The sequence below is a fragment of the Acinonyx jubatus genome, chromosome B2 (genome assembly GCF_027475565.1).
Source record: "Acinonyx jubatus isolate Ajub_Pintada_27869175 chromosome B2, VMU_Ajub_asm_v1.0, whole genome shotgun sequence".
In the NCBI taxonomy this organism is placed as follows: domain Eukaryota; kingdom Metazoa; phylum Chordata; class Mammalia; order Carnivora; family Felidae; genus Acinonyx; species Acinonyx jubatus.
Window position 1 is genome coordinate 57,667,198 of NC_069385.1, and position 20,068 is coordinate 57,687,265.

At 35.1% G+C, this 20,068-nt stretch overlaps 1 long non-coding RNA gene across 7 annotated transcripts in view; it reads left to right on the top strand.

Annotated features, from left to right (window-relative positions):
• LOC106975272 (uncharacterized) overlaps window positions 1-20,068 on the top strand; it is a 1,087,042-nt gene that overhangs the window by 477,539 nt on the left and 589,435 nt on the right. For all 7 annotated transcript variants that reach the window (XR_008298440.1, XR_008298437.1, XR_008298436.1 and 4 more), the window contains one exon: window positions 4,681-4,835. This is a non-coding gene — a long non-coding RNA (uncharacterized LOC106975272). The remainder of the gene's footprint in view (window positions 1-4,680; window positions 4,836-20,068) is intronic.

Sequence of the window (20,068 nt, forward strand, 5' to 3'; positions counted from 1 at the left end):
AGGTTGCCTAACGAGAGGTATTATTATTAGGAAATGGGAGTCAAAAAGAGGTATGTGCACGTGTGTGCACGGTGTGGGTCCTTGCGCATGCACAGGCACACGTGTTTGTAAAGCACTTAGAGTGGTAGGCAATCTGTGTGTGTACTGTATTTCAGTGTCTGTTCTCTGTCTTTGCATAATTAAAATCTTATTTCTTGTTTAGTTTGCTAACAATTGACTAAACTGTTGTGGATTTGTTCAGCCTGATCAAACTCTCTATGGTCTACATACAACATGATTACTATGCTCATTTAATAATTTATTGTTGGAAAATGTAACTTAAGAGGAACAGCATGAAATCACAGCAAGGACACTATATGTATTCTTGATGGTTAGTAATTTTGAGCTCTGATGGTTTACATACATCTATCTCCATTTCAGAGATACCTGCCCAGGGATCCTGATTCTTTTATGTCATGCCCTGGCCCCCAGGCAGGCTTATGACCAAATGAGAAAGTGTTATTCTTGAGTGTCCTCTTTTCTAGTTTTTTTTTTTTATATCACCCAGCTTTTATTAAGCTGAATCTTAATAGCAATAATCTTAATTTATGAATCTCATTTATTGCATGTTAATTTTCCCCAATTTTATTAAGCACTTTATTCACACTGAATATAATGTAACAAATAAGCCTGTCAATTAAATGTCAGTATACTCATGTTCATCGTGATAAAAATTTTATTTGTGTTTTTGTGCCCAGTCTCATCGTACAAGAGAAGAGGAAACATTTATAACCCATTGCTCTATCTCTAGCATTTACCACAGTACCTGACACACCATATTAGCTTACTAAAGAATACTTTTAAAAATTAATCTTTTTTAGAAAAAAGCATTCAAACTTCCATTCACAGATTATGGTATTGTAGTTTAATTAGTTAACTGTACAGATTAAAATCAGATTACTAGGGTTTGAATCCAGGTACTTCTAGTTGTTTAACCTTGGGCAAATTACTTCACTAACTTTAGTTTTCTTGTTTTCTCCTCTATATAATAAGACTAATAACTGAATCTACTTCATAGGATTGTTTATATAAGAACTTTGCAATACATCTGGCCCAGAGAAATTGCTCAATACATCTTAGCTGCTAATATCATTTAAAGTGAATTATTTTATAGATGATGAATCTCATTTATTGCATGTTAATTTTCCCCAATTAAACACATTTTCAATGGATAATCTTAACTTCAAATTTTGGGATCCCTTTGTCTCCTTCCCAACTCTTACCTACCACAAAGAACCACCTACAAGGAGCAAATTGAAAGCCAACTAGCTTGTTTGGAAATATTGGTCAAAATGAATTGTTTGTAAACCTTCAACAAAAGCTATCTGAAATCAAGACAGGTTAGTATTAAGTGGTAAAATGCTGAGATGTAATTCATCTGTTAAGAATCAACTATATGCTCACTGGTGTGCTAGAAAAAGAAGGAAGTAATTACATTTATTGATTGCCTACTCTAAACTTCCTTGTGCTGCATACAACATACATCATCTAATTTAAGTCCTCACAATTATGCTGTGGAGTAGGTATTCTAATTTAAGTAACAGTGCCAGGATAATCCATGCTTTTTCCAAAGCTAAACCTCATTGTTAGGCACTGGGTAGAAGATTGAATGAATGAAGGAAGGGTTTTAAACAAAACTAATACCCACAGAATGATAGCATTAGGCCTCTGGTTTCCAAACATTGAACTCTAGCATGAGGACTCTAGTAAAATAGAAGTCCAGTATATAGAAAAGACACCGGTGAGTGTCTTCAGTCAGTTTGGTTGAAGTAGTTTTAGCGGATTTCATTCTCTCTGTCATTTCTCTCTGTCATTCATATTGTATAGACTCAGATCTTCCTATTTTATACAATAAATTATAATACATTACTACCAAATATTCCTTGATATGGCCATTAGTAGCCTCTTTAATCCTGTGTTGTTTTGATATGTCCTCAATATTCTCTGAGTACTTCCCAACTTTTTGGTCTGTCAGGAATTTTCCAGACTCATACCTGCTCCAGCTCTGAAGTCAGTTGTTTCTTTGAAAAGTTCTGGTTTACTTTAGTGGAGAATGAATGTGAGTGCTAGGTGTGCTCATTAGTACTATCACAAACATATATAAGTATATATATATATATATGGCTTGAATTAGAAAAAAATACCATAATATATCACTTTAGGCCCTTTTAAAAGAAACATATTCAATACCTGATTGATGTATGTTTCATACAAATGCCCTGAATTTGCCATCTCAGTTCCTGTGACTTACTAAATGACCAGAAGTTTCAGCTGGTTTGTGATTGAATTTTTGTACTCAATTCTGATGGGATGTACTGAGCTCTAAATACAGTTGCCTTATCAGCAACCCTATAATTGGAGGTGGACCAAAAAGATTAATGTAGTCACATTTGTATTTCTTTGGCTCTAAAGGTAGGTCAATTCATTCCCACCAAGGTCTGAAGACCTTTGAATTTAAAGAATCACATTTTCTTTTTCTTATACTTTCCTCCTGCTGGCACTGTACAACTATTACATATTTTAAATTGTATTAATGGAATTCTCAATATCTCTTATAACTTTCTCCACTTAGGCAGAACATTTAACATTACTGTGGTTATATGTCCCTATCCAGTCTTTGTTGTCTTATCTCCATTGCTTTATTAACTTCATTCATTCTGTCTAAAATGGTTTTCCCCTCTAGCTCTGTTGGTGATCTCTTATCTCTCTTTAAAGACCCATTTCTATAGAACTTTCTTGTCAACTACCCTTTTTGGTAAGAGGAGACTTGCCTCTCTCTATTTCTGTAATCTATTGCTTATAAACGAAAAAAGAAACCACATTTTGCAATTTATTTTTCTTACTGGCTTGCATGACAATAACAATGCATGTTATTAGAGCAGAGTTTATGTGAGTTCACCTTTGCATCCTCCATAGCATCTAACACTGTTTAGAAAGAAAGGAAATAACCCCATTGAGCCACTTCAATGTGGCTGGAATTTGTTCGATAATGGTAGCAATTTGTTTTCTATAAAATCATTATTGCTACTGAGCTCTAAAGAAACATTGCATAGTTCTTTACCAGGGTAGTGGGGCCTAGACACATGAAAATGAAACTGTTCCACATGTGAGTTTTGGTGGTGGTGTTTTCTAACACAGCATTCTTTACTAGGAATTCTGTAGGTAGCACTAAGTTTATTTGAGCACCCAGAAAGGTATAACATAAAGGAAATGTTTGGAAAAATATGTTGAATAGATAACTAAATTAATAGTAGCTGAGAAAAGTGAGCAGTGCTGAGAAATACACACACATATAAAGATAACCTCAAGATTCTAAAATTGCTCTGTATTAACAGATTTAACATGCATTGCTTCATAAAACTGATGAAAAGGTATCTATTAATTAGTTATCCAGAGTAAAGAATCCTGACTTACAGAAATAATTTTTCCCTTTCTTTAGCTGTAGTAGATTTTCAGAATTAAAAATAGCAATATAGGGAAAAAAGCTATCACCTAGCCTTTGATAAGTAAACATAGTCTATTTACATTTCTACCTGTACATGGAAAACTTGTTTTTATAAAGATTGAAAATTTTCCTGAAATAGTTTATAGTAAAACAGCAAATTTACTTCATTAATTTTACAGTATTCCATGATTTGTATCTTTGTTTTTAAAAAGACAGTTAAATTTAGCTGTGTTTTATTTATTTTTATTTTTTTTTAAAGTTTTTAGGATCTGTTGTTCATTCTCTTTCTTCTTTTTAACTAAGCTCTGTACTTTATATGGGACTTGATCTCGTGACCTCAAGATCAAGAGTTGCATGCTCTACTGACTGAACTACCCCAAATTAACTGCATTTTAACATCATTCTTTTGCCTACTACTGAAAACTTGCCATTTACTCAGATTTTGCTATTATGTAAATGACACCTAAGTATATGATTTTGAAGTGATGTTAGAAAAGAATACATTTCAAATGGGCTATACTGCTGAACTAAAAAACAGAGAAAAGAAAAATTCATAGGTCATTGAGTGCAACACAATAGTAAAACATTTAATTTACCGTGTAAATCTCTCTGGATTATTTTACACAATGGAAAATATGGCGTCTGTGTAGCTGCCTTGATTATTTCATGCAATAAAAGGAGTATTTTTCTTTCAATACAGAACTGACAAGCTATGGGTCAAACCTCAGCAAACAAAATAAGATGTTGTTTCTATTTACTCTGAAGAGGAGAGTATTGAAAAATACTTTGTTTTTGTAGGGGAGGTACTGTGACAGCCTAGATCTTAGTGACTACTTACAATTTCTTTGTGGTGTTCAATAAAAGAGAAACGAAGAAATAAAATTGTCATTTTCTTGGAGTTCTATCTAAGCTTTCATTCCCATGGCCAATATAAAGTATGTTCATTGGGAACAGTCTTTGATTGGAATGAGATGCTTGGTCTGTTCACAGAAAGATGGATGACCTAAAGAGTTCTTGCTTTGCCAGCTCTGGAAGGAACAGCAGTGCATGTATGCCTATTTGTTCTTTGTTAAAACTTCAAGGAGATTTTCTTCCAGCAGTGTATGCTACTTTCTGTTGGAAGTTTTTAACAAGATCACAGTCCAGCTAAGTAAGCATCAGGATTCACACCTACTGTCCTTGAATTCATTTTCCAGTTATGGAAAACAACAATCAATGCAGAATATCAGAATGATCTGACAGTCATTGTACCACAAAGAGAGAAGATGCTGGCTAATCAAAGTTTAGTTCATGGTTTTCTCTGGGACTTTGGTACACAACTCAGTTAAACATCCAGCCACAGGCAGAGAAGGTAAGAATATATCCTCACCATAAATATGTTTTATTATCCTTTTTGTTATAGCTCTTCTAGCTTTTCAGTTCTATTTTCTCCCCTCATCTGCCACTTTCCCAAATTGACATTCAGTTTGTAAATCCTTCAGTAGACTCGTATCTTTCTTTAGATAAAATCCAAATGCCTATCCTTTCCGCCACATGGCCCTTAGTGTCTCATGGCCCTTTATGTTTGGTCTCTGTCCTCTCTCTTTCTCTCTCTCTCTCTCTCTTTTTTTTTTTTTTAACCTCCCCTTTTATCCTAGGATACCTAAAGTCAAGCCATAGCAAGTGTTCAGAATAGCCTGGACAGACCCTATTTTCTGATACCTCTAACACTTTTCTACATGGCCTGTCTCTCTCCCTAGATTGTAAATCTTTAGCTTTATAAACTTGGAGAACTCCTGTTAATCCTTGAACACACAGTCCTGATGTCATCCTCAATGTCACCTTCCTTTCTCTGTCCAGAACTGATTTCCTATGCCTCTATTTGTTGTAATTAATGAATTATTTGTTCTATCCATCTCTCTCCTCTGTAATCCCTAAGAACAGGAATTATGTTTTACCCATTTTTGTATCTTATGTAGTATACCTAAGTGTAGTTCCTGGCACATATTAGATGCTCAATAAATATGACTGAATTGAAAACTGCCAAGCATTTCACCATACCTCCTGGGTGGCTATGTCTCTCCTAGTTAGCAAGCTATACTAAGAATCTGTTTATAGGAACACCTGGCTGGCTCAGTTGGTAGAGCATGCAACTCTTGATCTTGGGGTTGTGAGTTTGAGACACACGTTGGATGTAGACTTTTTTTATTTACTTAAATGTAAAATCTAAAAAAAATAGAATCTGTTTATAGAATTTAATTTTCTTTCAGTTCCAATCTTTTAATGGTCCATCATTATCTTTCATTTTCTTATAAATTATAGGAAGTACTTTACTTGCATGTAACTATAATTTCTCCCTGGTATAAGCTCAGATATTTTACAATGTGCCCTATTGAGATGAACCTGAATATGCGGAATTTTTAAAGTCCTTCAGTTACTACAATTGCTTCCCCAAGTCCATTTGCAACCCATGAAAATATTGTATGTGAAATACTTAAGGAGTTAAATATCTGAGCTATTGTGAAGTTTGGTATCTCACAAAGGAAGTAGTGTAGTATCTATTTTTTCTATATAATATTATTTTCAGAATTAATGCAATTTCAATGAATCTTTTATTCCTTGTAAAAATTGAGAGAATCAGTTTTTTGGTGATAGGTAACTAGTGACTTTGAGCATATAACAGATTACAAAAAAAGCTTCTTCTCGTTAAAAAATGTACTTAAGGTAGATTTCATTCAAACTCATGAGCCAAGATTTATTATTTCCTCAGTAGTAAAGATCCCTAAGTAATCAATATTGATCAGAGAAAAAAGTAGCATATAAGACATAAGAAAAGATAATTAGGACAAAACATAAAGAATATGAATTAGGATCACAGACAATATATGTTGTCGAGGGCTTTCACCAATCTTAAATTCTGATTTGGAAAGTTATATATCAGAATTATTCTAGATAAATTGTGTAGTCTGATAAATATATCTATGCCCATATTAACTATAGCGTGTGAGTTCAAGGTATTCTTAAACTTTCATGTTTATCTTACTGATAGAAGAGTTCCTTGGGTAACTCTCATTTTTTATGTTCTATCAAGTTTTATATTTGGTTTACATGGTCACTATAGATGATATAGAACAAGTCATAAAGCGAAATACAGAAAAAAATTAAAAGTAGACACCCAAATTAATTAAAAAACCCAAAACAAAGAAACCAAAACATGCAGTTTGTGGACTTTGTGTGTAGGCAGGGGCAAGCATGTTGACATAGAATGTGTTTTAGAAGTATCATTGCATATAACGTGTAGTTTTTATTGATCTGTATTCTACTGAACCTGAGACACGAGCAAAGGGTTGATGTAGGTCAGCAAACACAACCAAAACCTTAATTTCAAAACAGAGCATTTTGTAGCCCTTATAAACAAAGAGGTTAAAATAAAAGACTATTTTTGTGCTTAAATGAACAAAACCATGGGTATCTTTCATAAACAATGTTTCTTAAAGCATTTTCTTTAGAACATTGTCCCATTAGGATAGATTATCTGCTAAAAAAATTCAATGGCCAGATTTTTGGAAATGATGCTGGAATTGTTTGCAAGTTATTCTAGTTTTGCTTGTGAAGTCTAAAAAAATTTAATTTAATCCCTCATTCAAAGAGTCACTCCATGATAGGGCCATTGCTTTCTAACAGGTCAATTTTTTTTTTTCTTATGAAAACAGTTTTGCTTTCTTGAATTCTCTCTTGCTGTGGTTTGAGTGCTTTTTGTTTTAACGAACAATCTGAAAACTGCAGTTAGTCATTTTTTCCTCTTAAGTATGTCGATTATATTCAGTGTCTTTAATTATCACTTTTGTGCCAATGACTACAAAATAAAAACTAAGAAGCATTTTCTAGATTTTAATGATATCAGTTTATTTCAGAAATAAATGGAGCGCTGGGCAAGCTCAAATTTAACATCTCTGTCTATGCCCTAATTCACTTCTACTGTTTTCTTAGCCCCTGCATTGCTTGTGTTGTTTTACAGTCTGAGCACAGAGGTACACTTAGAGAAGCATTTGGATGAAACATGGTAAGAAATAAATTGAAATACATTGAGCGTCCCAATCCCAGGACACCCATATGAAACTCTGGAATGTAACCTTTGAAAAACTCTGATGACCTTGTGAATTGACCAGAAACATCAGAATAGGAGCTTATATTGTGTACATTCCAAATCCAAAAGATAGAGCCATCTTCTATTGTGAAACAATGGCCTTTGTTCATCAGTGTCTGTTATGGCAGATTCTTGAGTTTGATGAGGTGAGACTCTTTAATTTAATTCTGAATACAGCACATTGGATCCTAATGAGCCGGGTTTTCCCTGTTGCCTAATTCACTTGGTCTATACTTAGATGCTTAGGGAGGCCACTAGAAGTCCATTAGATTAGAACGCAAAAAGAGAAGAAAAGAAAAAAGGCCCCATGTGACCTAAGAGAGATAACATACCTCACTATAGAATTATAGTCAGATTCTTGGCTTACTGAAAGTTAAAATGATAAAGAAGCAGTAAGTATTTATTTACTATTTTTTTTTAATTTTAGCTCTTTTTTTAAAACTGGAGAATAATATCCATGTGACTAAAAAGAGAATTCTGTCCGTCTATCATTGCAACAATAACAAAAAATGTGTAACTGGGTTTTCACCAAATTTGAAGGTTAGTGTTAGAGTGACCTAACAAAAGCTAGGCTGCATGGTATACCAGTAGTTACGAGGATGGCAGAACAGCACATGTCACACAGGGTCTGGCATAGAGTAAGCACTCAGTTTCTACTCAGCAAGTGCCAGCTACTTTACCATTTCCTTCATCATCATCATCCATATCATACATAGAGGTCACAAAGTCAACCTACCTAGATTCTTTACTTTGACTAACCATACATTTCCCTGACCCTCACCCCATCTTTTTTTTTTGAAGTTTTTCTAATGGGGAAAATATGTGAGTAAAATCTTACTTAAATTTTATGAAATAATTTTCACCTTTATTTGTACTTTTCTATGAAACGGGTCTCAGGGCAGGGTTACTTTGAAAGGACGTGGAGCCACTGGTATTCTTTCAATGCTTACTGCTCCCATTTCTAGCATCCTTAATAGCCCTACATGCATGTGTATTGCACATCATTTGCCAGAAAAAAATATTCTGATTTTGGTTTATTTCCCATTGTCATGTGGGAATAAAGAAATCCATTGCCCAGATCCACAGCACACTTATGTGTGTTAATTTGTGTGTGTCATAGTGAACTCATGGCTCAGATATGTGAGGCAACATGATTGGTGCTGATGCAAAAAAGTAATTCGTAACCTTTATCAACATCTTTATTTCTTTTTAACCATAGAATAAAAGGTTCCACTTAAGCCATCAGGCTTTTGCAGGACCTCTCCTTTAGGACCTGAGTTACAACATTTGCTTAATCCTGTGGTAGGACATATAAAAATCTAGCCATCTTCTCTAACCTGGCCCTCCCAGCCCCTCCTTATATTTCATAAATGTTCCCTATATTCTTGTATGTTTCCTTTTCCCTTCTACCATAATTTCCACTTAAAATATTTATAAAAACTCTGGTTTTATAATTTATGGAAGATGACAGCATCTGTTTTTTTGAGAGCCATGTTTTATTTTTCCACATGCCCAAATATATATAGTAAGCAAATGCCCTCTTCCTCTTCCCCTTGACTTTAGAATTAAGCCACATGACATTTGCCTTACAACTGACTGTATTTTATTGTTGCTGTAATAATTTCTTGTAATAATTTCATAATTAAAATTTCAATGATTTTCATAATTCTAACAGTTCATTACCTAGAAAATCGAACACTGCTGATTCCAAAAACATCACAAAGGTGTAATAACAACTTGGTATCATAAAAATGATTATAAGTTAATAAAGTCTGTAGAACATAAATAGGGAACTATTGGGAAGAGAGAAACTGATGGAATGGAAATTGTATGCAGGAACCAGTTGTAATTAAGAGCTACTTTAAAGATAGCCAATTAGGTAAGAGATCTTTCCATCTGAGAGTAGAAGCTAAAGCATTTATAAACTTTCTCATCAACTAAAAGTGGAAAGGCCATTATAGCAATGAGAAAGAAACACACTTTTAGAAGTGATTAAGGATCAGTATGTAGAAGACAGAAATGGTTAAGGTTAATTACTTTGATAATACCAAGCAACAAGCCCAAAGCTTTTTAACCCTGTAGTACTGCTATCTTTGAACTTTGTAGTTTGTAGTTGCAGGAACACATTCATGAATCTGATGAATACATTCATGCTCTCCTTAGTTTATCTTCCTATTCCTTTGCTTATTTATTTGTATCCATTTGCTATTTGGGCACTTGATATTTTATTTCTGCAGTTTCTTTTGAGATACAGCTCTCAGGCATACCTACAAGAAAACACAGCATGCTAAATTTGGCATCGAAGAGCTATTCTTATCCATCTGTTTGCTTTCAAGTGGTAGATGTTTAAGATACTGCAACTAATTTCTAACATTTTGAAAATGAAATCTTCTAATTATGCTACTAGTTACATTAGTATACTGCATATGTTTGTATGTTGTTTTAGCAAAGTTTTCAAATTGATTGTCTCACTTGATCTTCATAAGATCCCTTTGGGTAAGCAGAACAGGTGTTGTTATCATTGTTTGACACAAAAATAAGGTACAAAAAGGGAAAGTGTCTTGCCTGAAAATTCATAGCAAATTACTTATTGGGAGGGCTCTAATTAGATTTTACATGTTCTCTGTTTTATTCCGTATCTTTAACATACCATTCTGTCATAAATTTTTTCACGCTATATTAATAGTTTCAACCATTTATTTTATTCAGAAGAATTTATAGAAAATTAAGCATGTAGACACACATTCCATTATCAAACATTCATAATAAACATTTTATAAATAACTTTACCACCAAAACTTATTTTCTTAAATATTCCAGAACTTCAGCATTTATGTATGATACTATGGCACTGTGTTCATTTTTATCAAGCTGTCTTCCAGTGTATGAACTTCAAAAGAGTAGGGCCTGTGCTTTATTTCCTCTTCTAGTACATTGTACATATACTTATGACTTCTAATCCATGGAAGATTATTTTCCACTATAGTCTATTTTATATTTATTTTATTTTAAACTCATAAAATGCTTCAACAATCAATCATTGAGGAACCATTGCATGAAATATGAGTAGTAAACCCTAATTCCAAGTGGGAAATATGAGTTTGAAGGATTAAAAAAATAATATCAGTATCCCTGGGTGGTTCAGTCGGTTAAGCATCTGACTTTGGCTCAGGTCATGATCTCACGGTTTCATAAATTCGAGCCCGGAGTTGGGCTCTGTGCTGACAGTGCGGAGCTTGCTTGGGATCCCCTCTCTCTCTCCTTCTCTCTCTGCTCCTCCCCACTCTCTCTCTATCAAAATAAATAAATAAAAACTTTAAAAAAATATAATAACAACACTCACTTAGCATCTACTATGAGTTAAGCACTGTTTTAAGCAGTTTATAAAAGAGACTGCATAGTTGCTGTATTAAGTACTAAATTTCCTTCTAGCCACATTAAAAAAGAAGAGACAGAGAAAGAGAAAGGGAGGGAGAGGGAGGAATAAAAGAAGGGAGAGAGAAAGAAAGAGAATGAAATGTTGGTATGTGTCATAATTTAAATCTTATCATGTACCAATTAATCATATTCAGAGATTTACTTGTGTTAATTCATGTTATTGTCATAACAGCCCTTTTGGGTAAGTTTTATTGAAGACCTTATTTTAAGTATAGGAGGAACCAGACACAGAATAGTCAAGTAACTTGCTCAGGGATACATAGCCAAAAGTGTCAACACTTTTTCAACACAAACTGGGATTCTGATCCATGAATGGGGCTTCAGAGACCACAGGTTTAACTATCTAGGCATGTTGTCTCTGTACTGGAAAACTCTCCTTATCAGAAAGTAGAAAACCAATTCCTCAGGATACAGTTTTTTTGTGGCACTAAGTGCTTATCCATATATCAAGTGGGACCTTGGAGAAACAAGCAGGCCAAATTCTCAGTAACAGTTTGAGTGCAGAAAGAATATTTCATGACTGTTCATTAAAGTCATTAGGAGAATCTGAAGTCAAAATCCAAAGAAGGAAAGAAAATTGTTTCAAGTGCTCTCTATGGTTAATCAGAAAAAAGTAAAAAGGATAAGAACTTGGCTTCTAATACCTCTGCTTTGAGCCACTGAGTTTGAAAAACAAAAAAACATATGTTGATGGCGTTTGTGAGACTAGAAGCCATCATGCAATCTTGGTCTCCTGACTCTGAACCCTTAACAGAGTCATCATTTATTGTTGATATTTGGTATGGACTCAGGTTAAATTTGACTCCTAATCTTGCTTCGCAGCAAGTATAGAGTAACCTGCAGAAGGAGTTAGGAATCATTTTACTGTTCCAGAATACATCACCTCTGACTCTAGGCTTGCTTGTCTGTATCCAATAATTTTCCTACCTCAGTGAATTGGCAGGCTGAGCATCCGTGTGTGGGGAGGTCACATAAAGCAGCTAATCAAGAACACCTTGACGTTCCTCTCAGCCTGATGGAACTGTAGACTGATTTCTTCCTGACTATAGACCCTTGACCTCCCTTTTCTTAGAGCATTTACTTTAGAAAACTTGTAATTTGTAAATTCTTTCCCTGCTGCTTTGATATGTCAATCTTCTACAACCCAGGAATGTCTCAAGGACCTGGGGCCATCTCTAAGAAATGCAATCATCAGGAAGAGTGTCCCTGTCTCCCAGTCTCTGTGGGAGAGTAGGAGCATAATTCCAATAAGCACCGGTTAACAAACATGGGTGACTAATCACATTGACCGTTCTTGCCCCCAGTGTCCTTCAGAACTTTTCCACTAGCTCACCCCAGCAACTTAAAAACTCCCCTGCCTTGGGATCCTAGGTGGCTCAGTAGGTTGAGCATCTGACTCTTAATTTCAGTTCAGGTCATTATCCCAGGGTTGTAGGATCTAGCCCCACCACAGGCTCTAAGATGAGTGTGGAGCCTGCTTGAGATATTCTCTCTCAATATCTCCCCCTCCCTTCCTCCCTTCCTCCCTTCCCTCCCTCCCTCCCCCTCTCTCTCTCTCCTTCCCTCCCCCGCTCTGCCCCTCTGCCCCTCTCCCCTGCTCATGCATTCTCTCTCTCCAGCTCTGCCCCTCTCCCCTGCTCATACACACACACTCTCTCTCTCTAAAATAAAAATAAATAAATAAAAACAGAAACTCTCCTGCCTTTTGTTTCAGGTTTGAGTTCAATCTCTCTTCCTTATTGCAACAGTCCTGAGGAAACTCTTCTCTGTCCATTTAACTCCATCTGGTACAACTATTTTTTGACATTGCTCAGTTCCATTTGAAGTTGTGGAGGTTGTTTTCTTCATTTTCCAGGAGGAAAGACTTGATAGGAGTTGTAGCTCAGACAGAGAAAGGTCTTCTATGTCCACCTTGTGGGGACTGGGCCACCACAGGGTATTTCAGTGAGTGCTTCCTGAAAACCTAAGAATTGAAGAAAACTGGTTTTTTTTGTTTGTTTGTTTGTTTACCCACAGGAAATGTTACAAATGAAGTTGGGCTTTAAGACATTTTACAAATATTTTGAAAATTTTTCACATTTAATTGTGTCTTAAAAGGATACATCCCTTCCGGCCACATTATACTGATGGTGGGTGTGAGACTAGAGCTATATTATTCTGTGGCATTTGTTTTTAAAAGACATTCCATGGGCACCTGGGTGGCTCAGTCAGTTAAGCGTCTGACTTGGGCTCAGGTCATGATCTCATGGCTTGTGAGTTCAAGTCCCACATCGGGCTCTGTGCTGACAGCTCAGACCCTGGAGCCTGCTTCGGATTCTGTGTCTCCCCCTCTCTCTGCCCTTTACCCCGCTCATGCTCTCTCTCTCTCTCAAAAATAAACATTAAAAATTTATAAATAAATAAATAAATAAATAAATAAATAAATAAATAAATAAATAAATAAATGGCATTCCATGATATTATTAGGAAAAAAAAATGTGTCCTTACTTGAGTTAAATCTTACTATATCCTTTATTGTGATTCAAGTGAGGAACAATACAAAACAATGTTAGGATTATTTTCTCAGTCTTCAAAATCTCATACCCTAAATACAAAATGATAATAGTTAATTGCCAAAATTATCATTATGTCATATAACCTTCTCTCCTTAACTGATTACAAGTTTTGTTTTATCACTATTTTTTTTACCATGATGATTATTATTATATTTTATTACTGACCAACATTCCATGTCTATTTTTTAAAATACAGATTCAAATGCTTAAAAATTACTTGACTTAAAGGGAAAATAAAACTTATAAAGCTACTTTCTATAGTCTAGCACATTAGGCACGGAAAGAAAAATATTAAATAATGTAAACTATTTCTAGATAACATTATAAAGTAAGATAATTTCACAATATAGGAAACTATATCCTCGTGGCAAGGATCATTTAGATAAATGTCCAGTGTCTTTATGTGCTTTCTGCCCTGGCCTCTAGTTCCAAAGATTTATCTTTATTACTCCACATAGAGCCTCTGACCACTTTTTCTTGATGCAGGATTGCTGATCTCACCATCACCAGATACTCTTCACATCACAGACTCCCTTCTTCTTAGGTTCTTCAGTTATGAAACTGTCCTGCCACCTGACCCATGTGAACCACTCAAAGTTGGTTACCCTGCTTTACCAACTTCTATTCTTTCGTTATCTCTGGACAAATATAAGCAATATTAGTAAGATAGTATCCCACACAGTGCAGTAAGATGGTGTTAAAACAGGAGTAACTAGAAAGGGAAAAATGTGGAGGATGGGTTATTAAGAAGAAGAAAAAGGAGATATTTTGTACTCTTTCCCAGCACCTCCTGGTCGTGTAATGTGATTAAATTTTCTCCTGCTGATTTATTTATTTATGATCTCCTGCATAGACTTCTTCTGTTATTTATGTAACCATAATATTTGTTGCTGGGCTTTTAGACTTTTCTAAAATCTAATTTTTTAATATGGCATGGATAGAATCATTGCTAAACTTTTCCTTAATTTTCCTTAAAATATATAAAAATATATAAAACCAATATATAAATGAAACCAAGTGTACATTATGTCTGAGGGTCTTATTTTCATACAGTCCTAGAGAAATTTTGACCAGTCTCACATCAGTGTATTAGAATCAACCATGTGAAATGGTCAAATATATTTAACCATTAAAAATTGCATAAAAACATGGTTCCATCTAATGTGATTCGTTGTGCACAAAATAACACTGAGTAATATACTTTGCCCATTTTTGTCTAGGTTGTTTATGCTTGTTTATTTGTAAAAGTTCTTTGGAAAGTTCATTCCCACACCAAATCACATAAATATTTGCCCCTTTTAAAAATTAGTGTCTGATTCATAATCACAAATATAATTCTTTAGATTTTTTATAATGCATTTTGAGGTATGGTGTGTGGTACCTTATTATTATTTTTTATTTTGTATAGTTACTACAGTAAGATTTATATACTAATTCTTTTCCCACTAAATTTAAATGCCATGTGTACTTTATGTAAAATTGTTAACTATATTATGGTTTCTCTTCTGAATATAGAGCTTAAAAGATTCTGGAAGAAGGTTGAGACCTCTCAATGTTAATTTCAAGTTTTTGCTGAGAATAGAAAGTCATTTGGTTGGAATAAGACACAGGGGCCAGTTAATACTCTGTTTGAATTGGTTAATTTTCACCCAGGAAGTACTACTCTTCATGCCCCTAAGGAATTTGAAAAACAAGGAAAAGGCAAAATAATACAACTAGCAGTTTCAAGAAACAACTGAAAACTGTTCTTTCTTTCTGCTTCTTTCTGTTTAAATTTTAGTGTTTTCCAGAGTCTGACTCATTTCTTTAGCATTTTATGTCATGTAACACTGGGTAAGCTGCCACCTTATTTTTTTTTTTAAATAGAAAACTGATATGAGTAATTTTTTACAGGAATAAAAGTTAAAATATTTTTAAAAATAGTTTTATGAGAACTGTAGAGGTGGAATGAAGTTGTCCAAAGATACCTCAACTAGTCCGTGAGTCATTTTATATTTTATTTACATTCAAGGGAGGAACTGAAAAGCACCACATGGTGTTCAGTCAGGAAAACGAAGATTTAATACTTATCCAGAATTTTCTTCCTTTCAATCATGAACATTACAGAACTGGACTTATGTGCATTTTTACAAGTTAGAGCAATGTAGTTCACCTAGCAAGTCCACCAAAATTTCTTTAGTAATATATTGGCTTATGAGGATAGGTACTATATTTGTTGATGATATTTCAATGGTGGTTTTATAATTTACAGATCATTTTAGTTGTCAAAAATTTTTTTAAATCAACTATGACATAATTCTTCAAGCATTTGGCAGACTGCCGTCAAGATCATTGGGCTAGAAATAGGTCCCATAGTTGGTGGGGCCACAAAGAAACAAGTTATGTTTTCTGAGAAGAATTATTTAGAATTTCTTTTTTTAATGTTAAGGTACAAACACAAGAGAGTCATTGTATTTGTACCAGTGCAACCTGTCTTTTTCTCAATTTACTGAACAGGCCCCAAAGACATCAATTTGGAAAAAAAAGCTGCTAAAGAGGACATATAATAAATAATGTTGTCAGAGAGAAAGTAGAGATAAATGCTCTGCACCAGGAATGGGTAAACCGTTTCTGTAAAGGACTAAACAGTAAATATTTTAGGATTTTTGGGTCATGTGGTCTCTATCACAACAACCCTATTCTGTCACTGTAGTGTGAAAGTAGTCAGAGACAATACCAAATGAATGACTGGAGTTGTGTTCCCATAAAACTTGAGTTATGGATGCAAAAATTTGAATTTCCAGAGATTTTCACTTGTCACATCTTTTGATTTTTTTTTAACCATTTAAAAAGAAGTCTTAGCTTGGAGGCCATATAAAAAACAGCTGCAACCAGATTTGGCCTGTGAGTACTAGTTTGCTGACTCCGGGTCTACACAATAAAATTAGAGGAGAGTTTCAGGTAAACGGAGTGGAATTCTGCAAGGTAGAACCATTGAGCCACTTTCGGTCTACCGGGGAGCAATCTCAGGTATTTAAATTTTGAATTTTAAGCATCAAGCATCTGAAGTAAGTGGAAATTGCATTGAAAGGAAGCAAAATAGAAGGGAAACACTGAATCATATGAGTGATTTGCTATAATTAAGAAATGACAAGAACAATTATATCCTTTATCAAGTGAAGCAGGAATCAATACACATGTCCCTAAATCTAAGATTATCTATCTGTATAAAGGCATGTGGTTAAATAAGTTAATTATCTGGTGTACTCAAGTAAATCTCACTTTATTGCATTGATCTGGGGAATTGGGGCTATGGAGTTTTTACCCTTCTCCATTTCACTTTGCACATATTGAAAATTAATGACTTCATTTGTTTCTATACTTAAAAAACAAGGTAGTGCTAGAACTTCATTGTAACTATCTTTCATAAAAGAGAAAAAAATAGTTGCAATATATTGATTCAACAAAGATTTAGTCTACTTTGTGCCGTGTGTTGTACTCAGCAGTAGGATTAGAATGATAACACTGGTGGAGCACCTGGGGGTTTCAGTAGGTTAGGCATCTGACTTTGGCTCAGGTTATGATCTCACAGTTCATGGGTTCAAGCCCTACATAGGACTCTTTGATGACAACTCAGAGCCTGGAGCCTGCTTCAGATTCTGTGTCTCCCTCTCTCTCTCTCTCTGTCCCTTCCCTGATCATGCTTTCTCTCTCTCTCTCTCTCCAAATAAATAAACATTAAAAAAAATGATAACACTGGTGGCAAGAATTTTTATTTGATCTGTGTCAAGACAGACATTAATGAAAGTGACCACAATAAAATTATTTTGAACTTCAGAAAAGACATTAAATAAGAGAGTTCACTTGGACATCATTGTAGTTGTTAGATTAGCTAATATGATGAACTTACTGAGATGCACAACATGCATTTTATAATACTTATATGACATTGATGAACTAATGAAATAAATTGAAAAATGCAAATTATTCTACATACTTGGAGTATGGGAACAATTTGCTTACTGAGTTATAAATAGAAGGATATTCCACTAACATCCTTCTGGACAAATAAATGTTGTATTGAAGGGGCTGTGACTGGTTCCCATATAAATGCATTAAAATTTCAGTGCCTGCTTGGGACATGTTTCAATCTGCCCTGCAATATTTCAGGAGGTCATAAAAAGAAACTTTTTGAAATATGATATAGAAAGCAACATATAATCAAAAATAAGCTCAGGGCATTGGCCATTGAAATAAAAATGAGTAAGGAAGAGTATCAAAATCGAAAATTATCAGTTGGCTTTCTCTAGGAGGAAATTTGTGAAATCATATTTGTGTTTAAACCCATGTTTAATATTAAGATAATTTTCAAGGAGGAGAGAAATGTCCTAGCACCATAATTTCTAGTATATGCTCCAGGGAAAATTTATCATTAAATAACTTGAGCTCATTTTCCCACTTGCTCATCACATGAAGTTCTTAAAAGACCTCCTCCTTCCCCTTGGAAAATTCCCTCAAACTGGAACTCATTTCCTGTAGGCCCCAACTATTCAGTCTCCCCAATCTGCATACCCACCCATCAACCCCAATGCGCAACAGTATACTGGGAAGAAAAGGAGGCAATTAAAATACCAGGACATTTTATATGATTTAGAACTGAAGAGGATATTGAAGATTATCTTGTCAGTGTCTTCCAAATGTGACTGATTATCAGAATAGCTACTGAACATTTCCAACATGTGTGTTCTTAGATCCCAGCTCAGATCTACTGAGTAACAATGTGCATGTATAAGAATTAAAACCTGTATTTTATAACATACTTCCCTGGCCATTATGAGGATTAGCCAGGTTTGGGAATCATTGCTACAACAAAGTTATAAAGTGCTACTGATTTACCCAGGTTAAGTTGATTAGCTCACATCTAGAGGAAAAGGGTGAGGAGGAGAGCCGCCCTAAAGAGAAGCTATCCTTTGATGGGGCTTGAAACCTAAGTAAGATTTCAGTAGGAGAATGTGAGCACTGCATGGACTGCTGGGATTGACAGAGCACTTGGAGTGTGCCAAGCATCGTGCAGAGCACATGCACATTTTATTTAAGATTCACCAAACAATATTGAGTTAAGTACTATTTTCATCCACACTTTTCTGATACTGAGGGTCAGTGGCTTGATCTAGGGGACAGAGTTTGTTGCTGGTAGCAAGCAACAAACTCAAGGCTGATTTGGTGAAGCAGTTATGCTACAGACTTTAGGGGCAACTTAAGTCTGCCTTCACTTGTTTTCCCTCATTCTCCCAGGGAGAAGTGGCAAGGACACAGAGGCCAACATCGGGAATTGGGGGTGGCAGGAGCAAGCAAATTGTAAAACTCTTATTCTCTACCCTCTCTATGGCTTTATCCACACCCTTGTCTCCTAGGAGTTATTTCATGGTGCTAATTTTGCCTCTCTCCCAGTTAGGCAGCGCATGACTGATAGAGCCAAGTACCCACTGTCCTAAGCTTGCCCTAAGCAAGCCAGGTAAGGCCAGGGTGTGAGCAAGAGAGAGAGCATGTGTTTTTCAAACTTCTTTAACAGGGTCCTCAAGCAAGAACATTTGGAGACCATCACCACAGTCTAGGCAGAGATGATTTTCCTGATTTATAGGGCAACAACACAAAAGAGAGGTTGGAGAAAGCCTAATAGTAATAAAAAGAGAGTGCTTGGTTTGAATGTCCGCTCTATGTACATCCCTTGGAGGTCTGTGACTGCAGCTGACTCTAAACCTAAAGGCCATTATTGTGAGGGAAAAAAATGGCATAAATTGTACTTAGCCTGAAAGCTTCTACATTTCTGTTTAAAGCTAAAAATAGAATGAGCAAAAATGATAAATTAGTATATGGTAATAAATTACAGATAAATATGAGAATGAAGCTAATTTAAGAACAAGAGGTTAGTCAAAATCAGCTGCTTTATTAAATTGGCAAGAATATAGAGGCGCTTATAAAAACAACTCTTTTTTTACAAGTAGTTTCCTAGAATTAGATTTTCTTATTCTGAAAGATGGTTTCTGTTTCAGTAGTAAAGCTCAATTAGTGTGTTTGTGTGGGGGGAGGGTTGAGGGGATTTTTTTTTTTCCATGAGGAAAGAACTCTAATGTTGTTTTCTGCTTGCTTTGTTCATTTATTTTTGATGTTCAAAACTAATTTCTTCCTCAACAGGCAATCTTCGGTTGGAATATCCCTGTTGACCTCTGTCTTCAGTTCTGTGTTAAAATGTTTGTGTGCCATTTTTTTAAGTTCACAAGTCTAATTTTCTCCCCAGAGGGTGTTCACAGTTTCTTCAAAGACTTCAGTGCTTATCTGTTGTTTGAGGTTTTCTTTAACAGGGCTCACACATTTTGCCTTCAAGGTCTCCCCTGGTCAGCTCAATGTGGAAAAGAAGACCCTGAGTAAGGTTGCTCTGAACTGGCTGCTGTTAATTAGGGACGTTAGAACACAGTGCATTTCAGT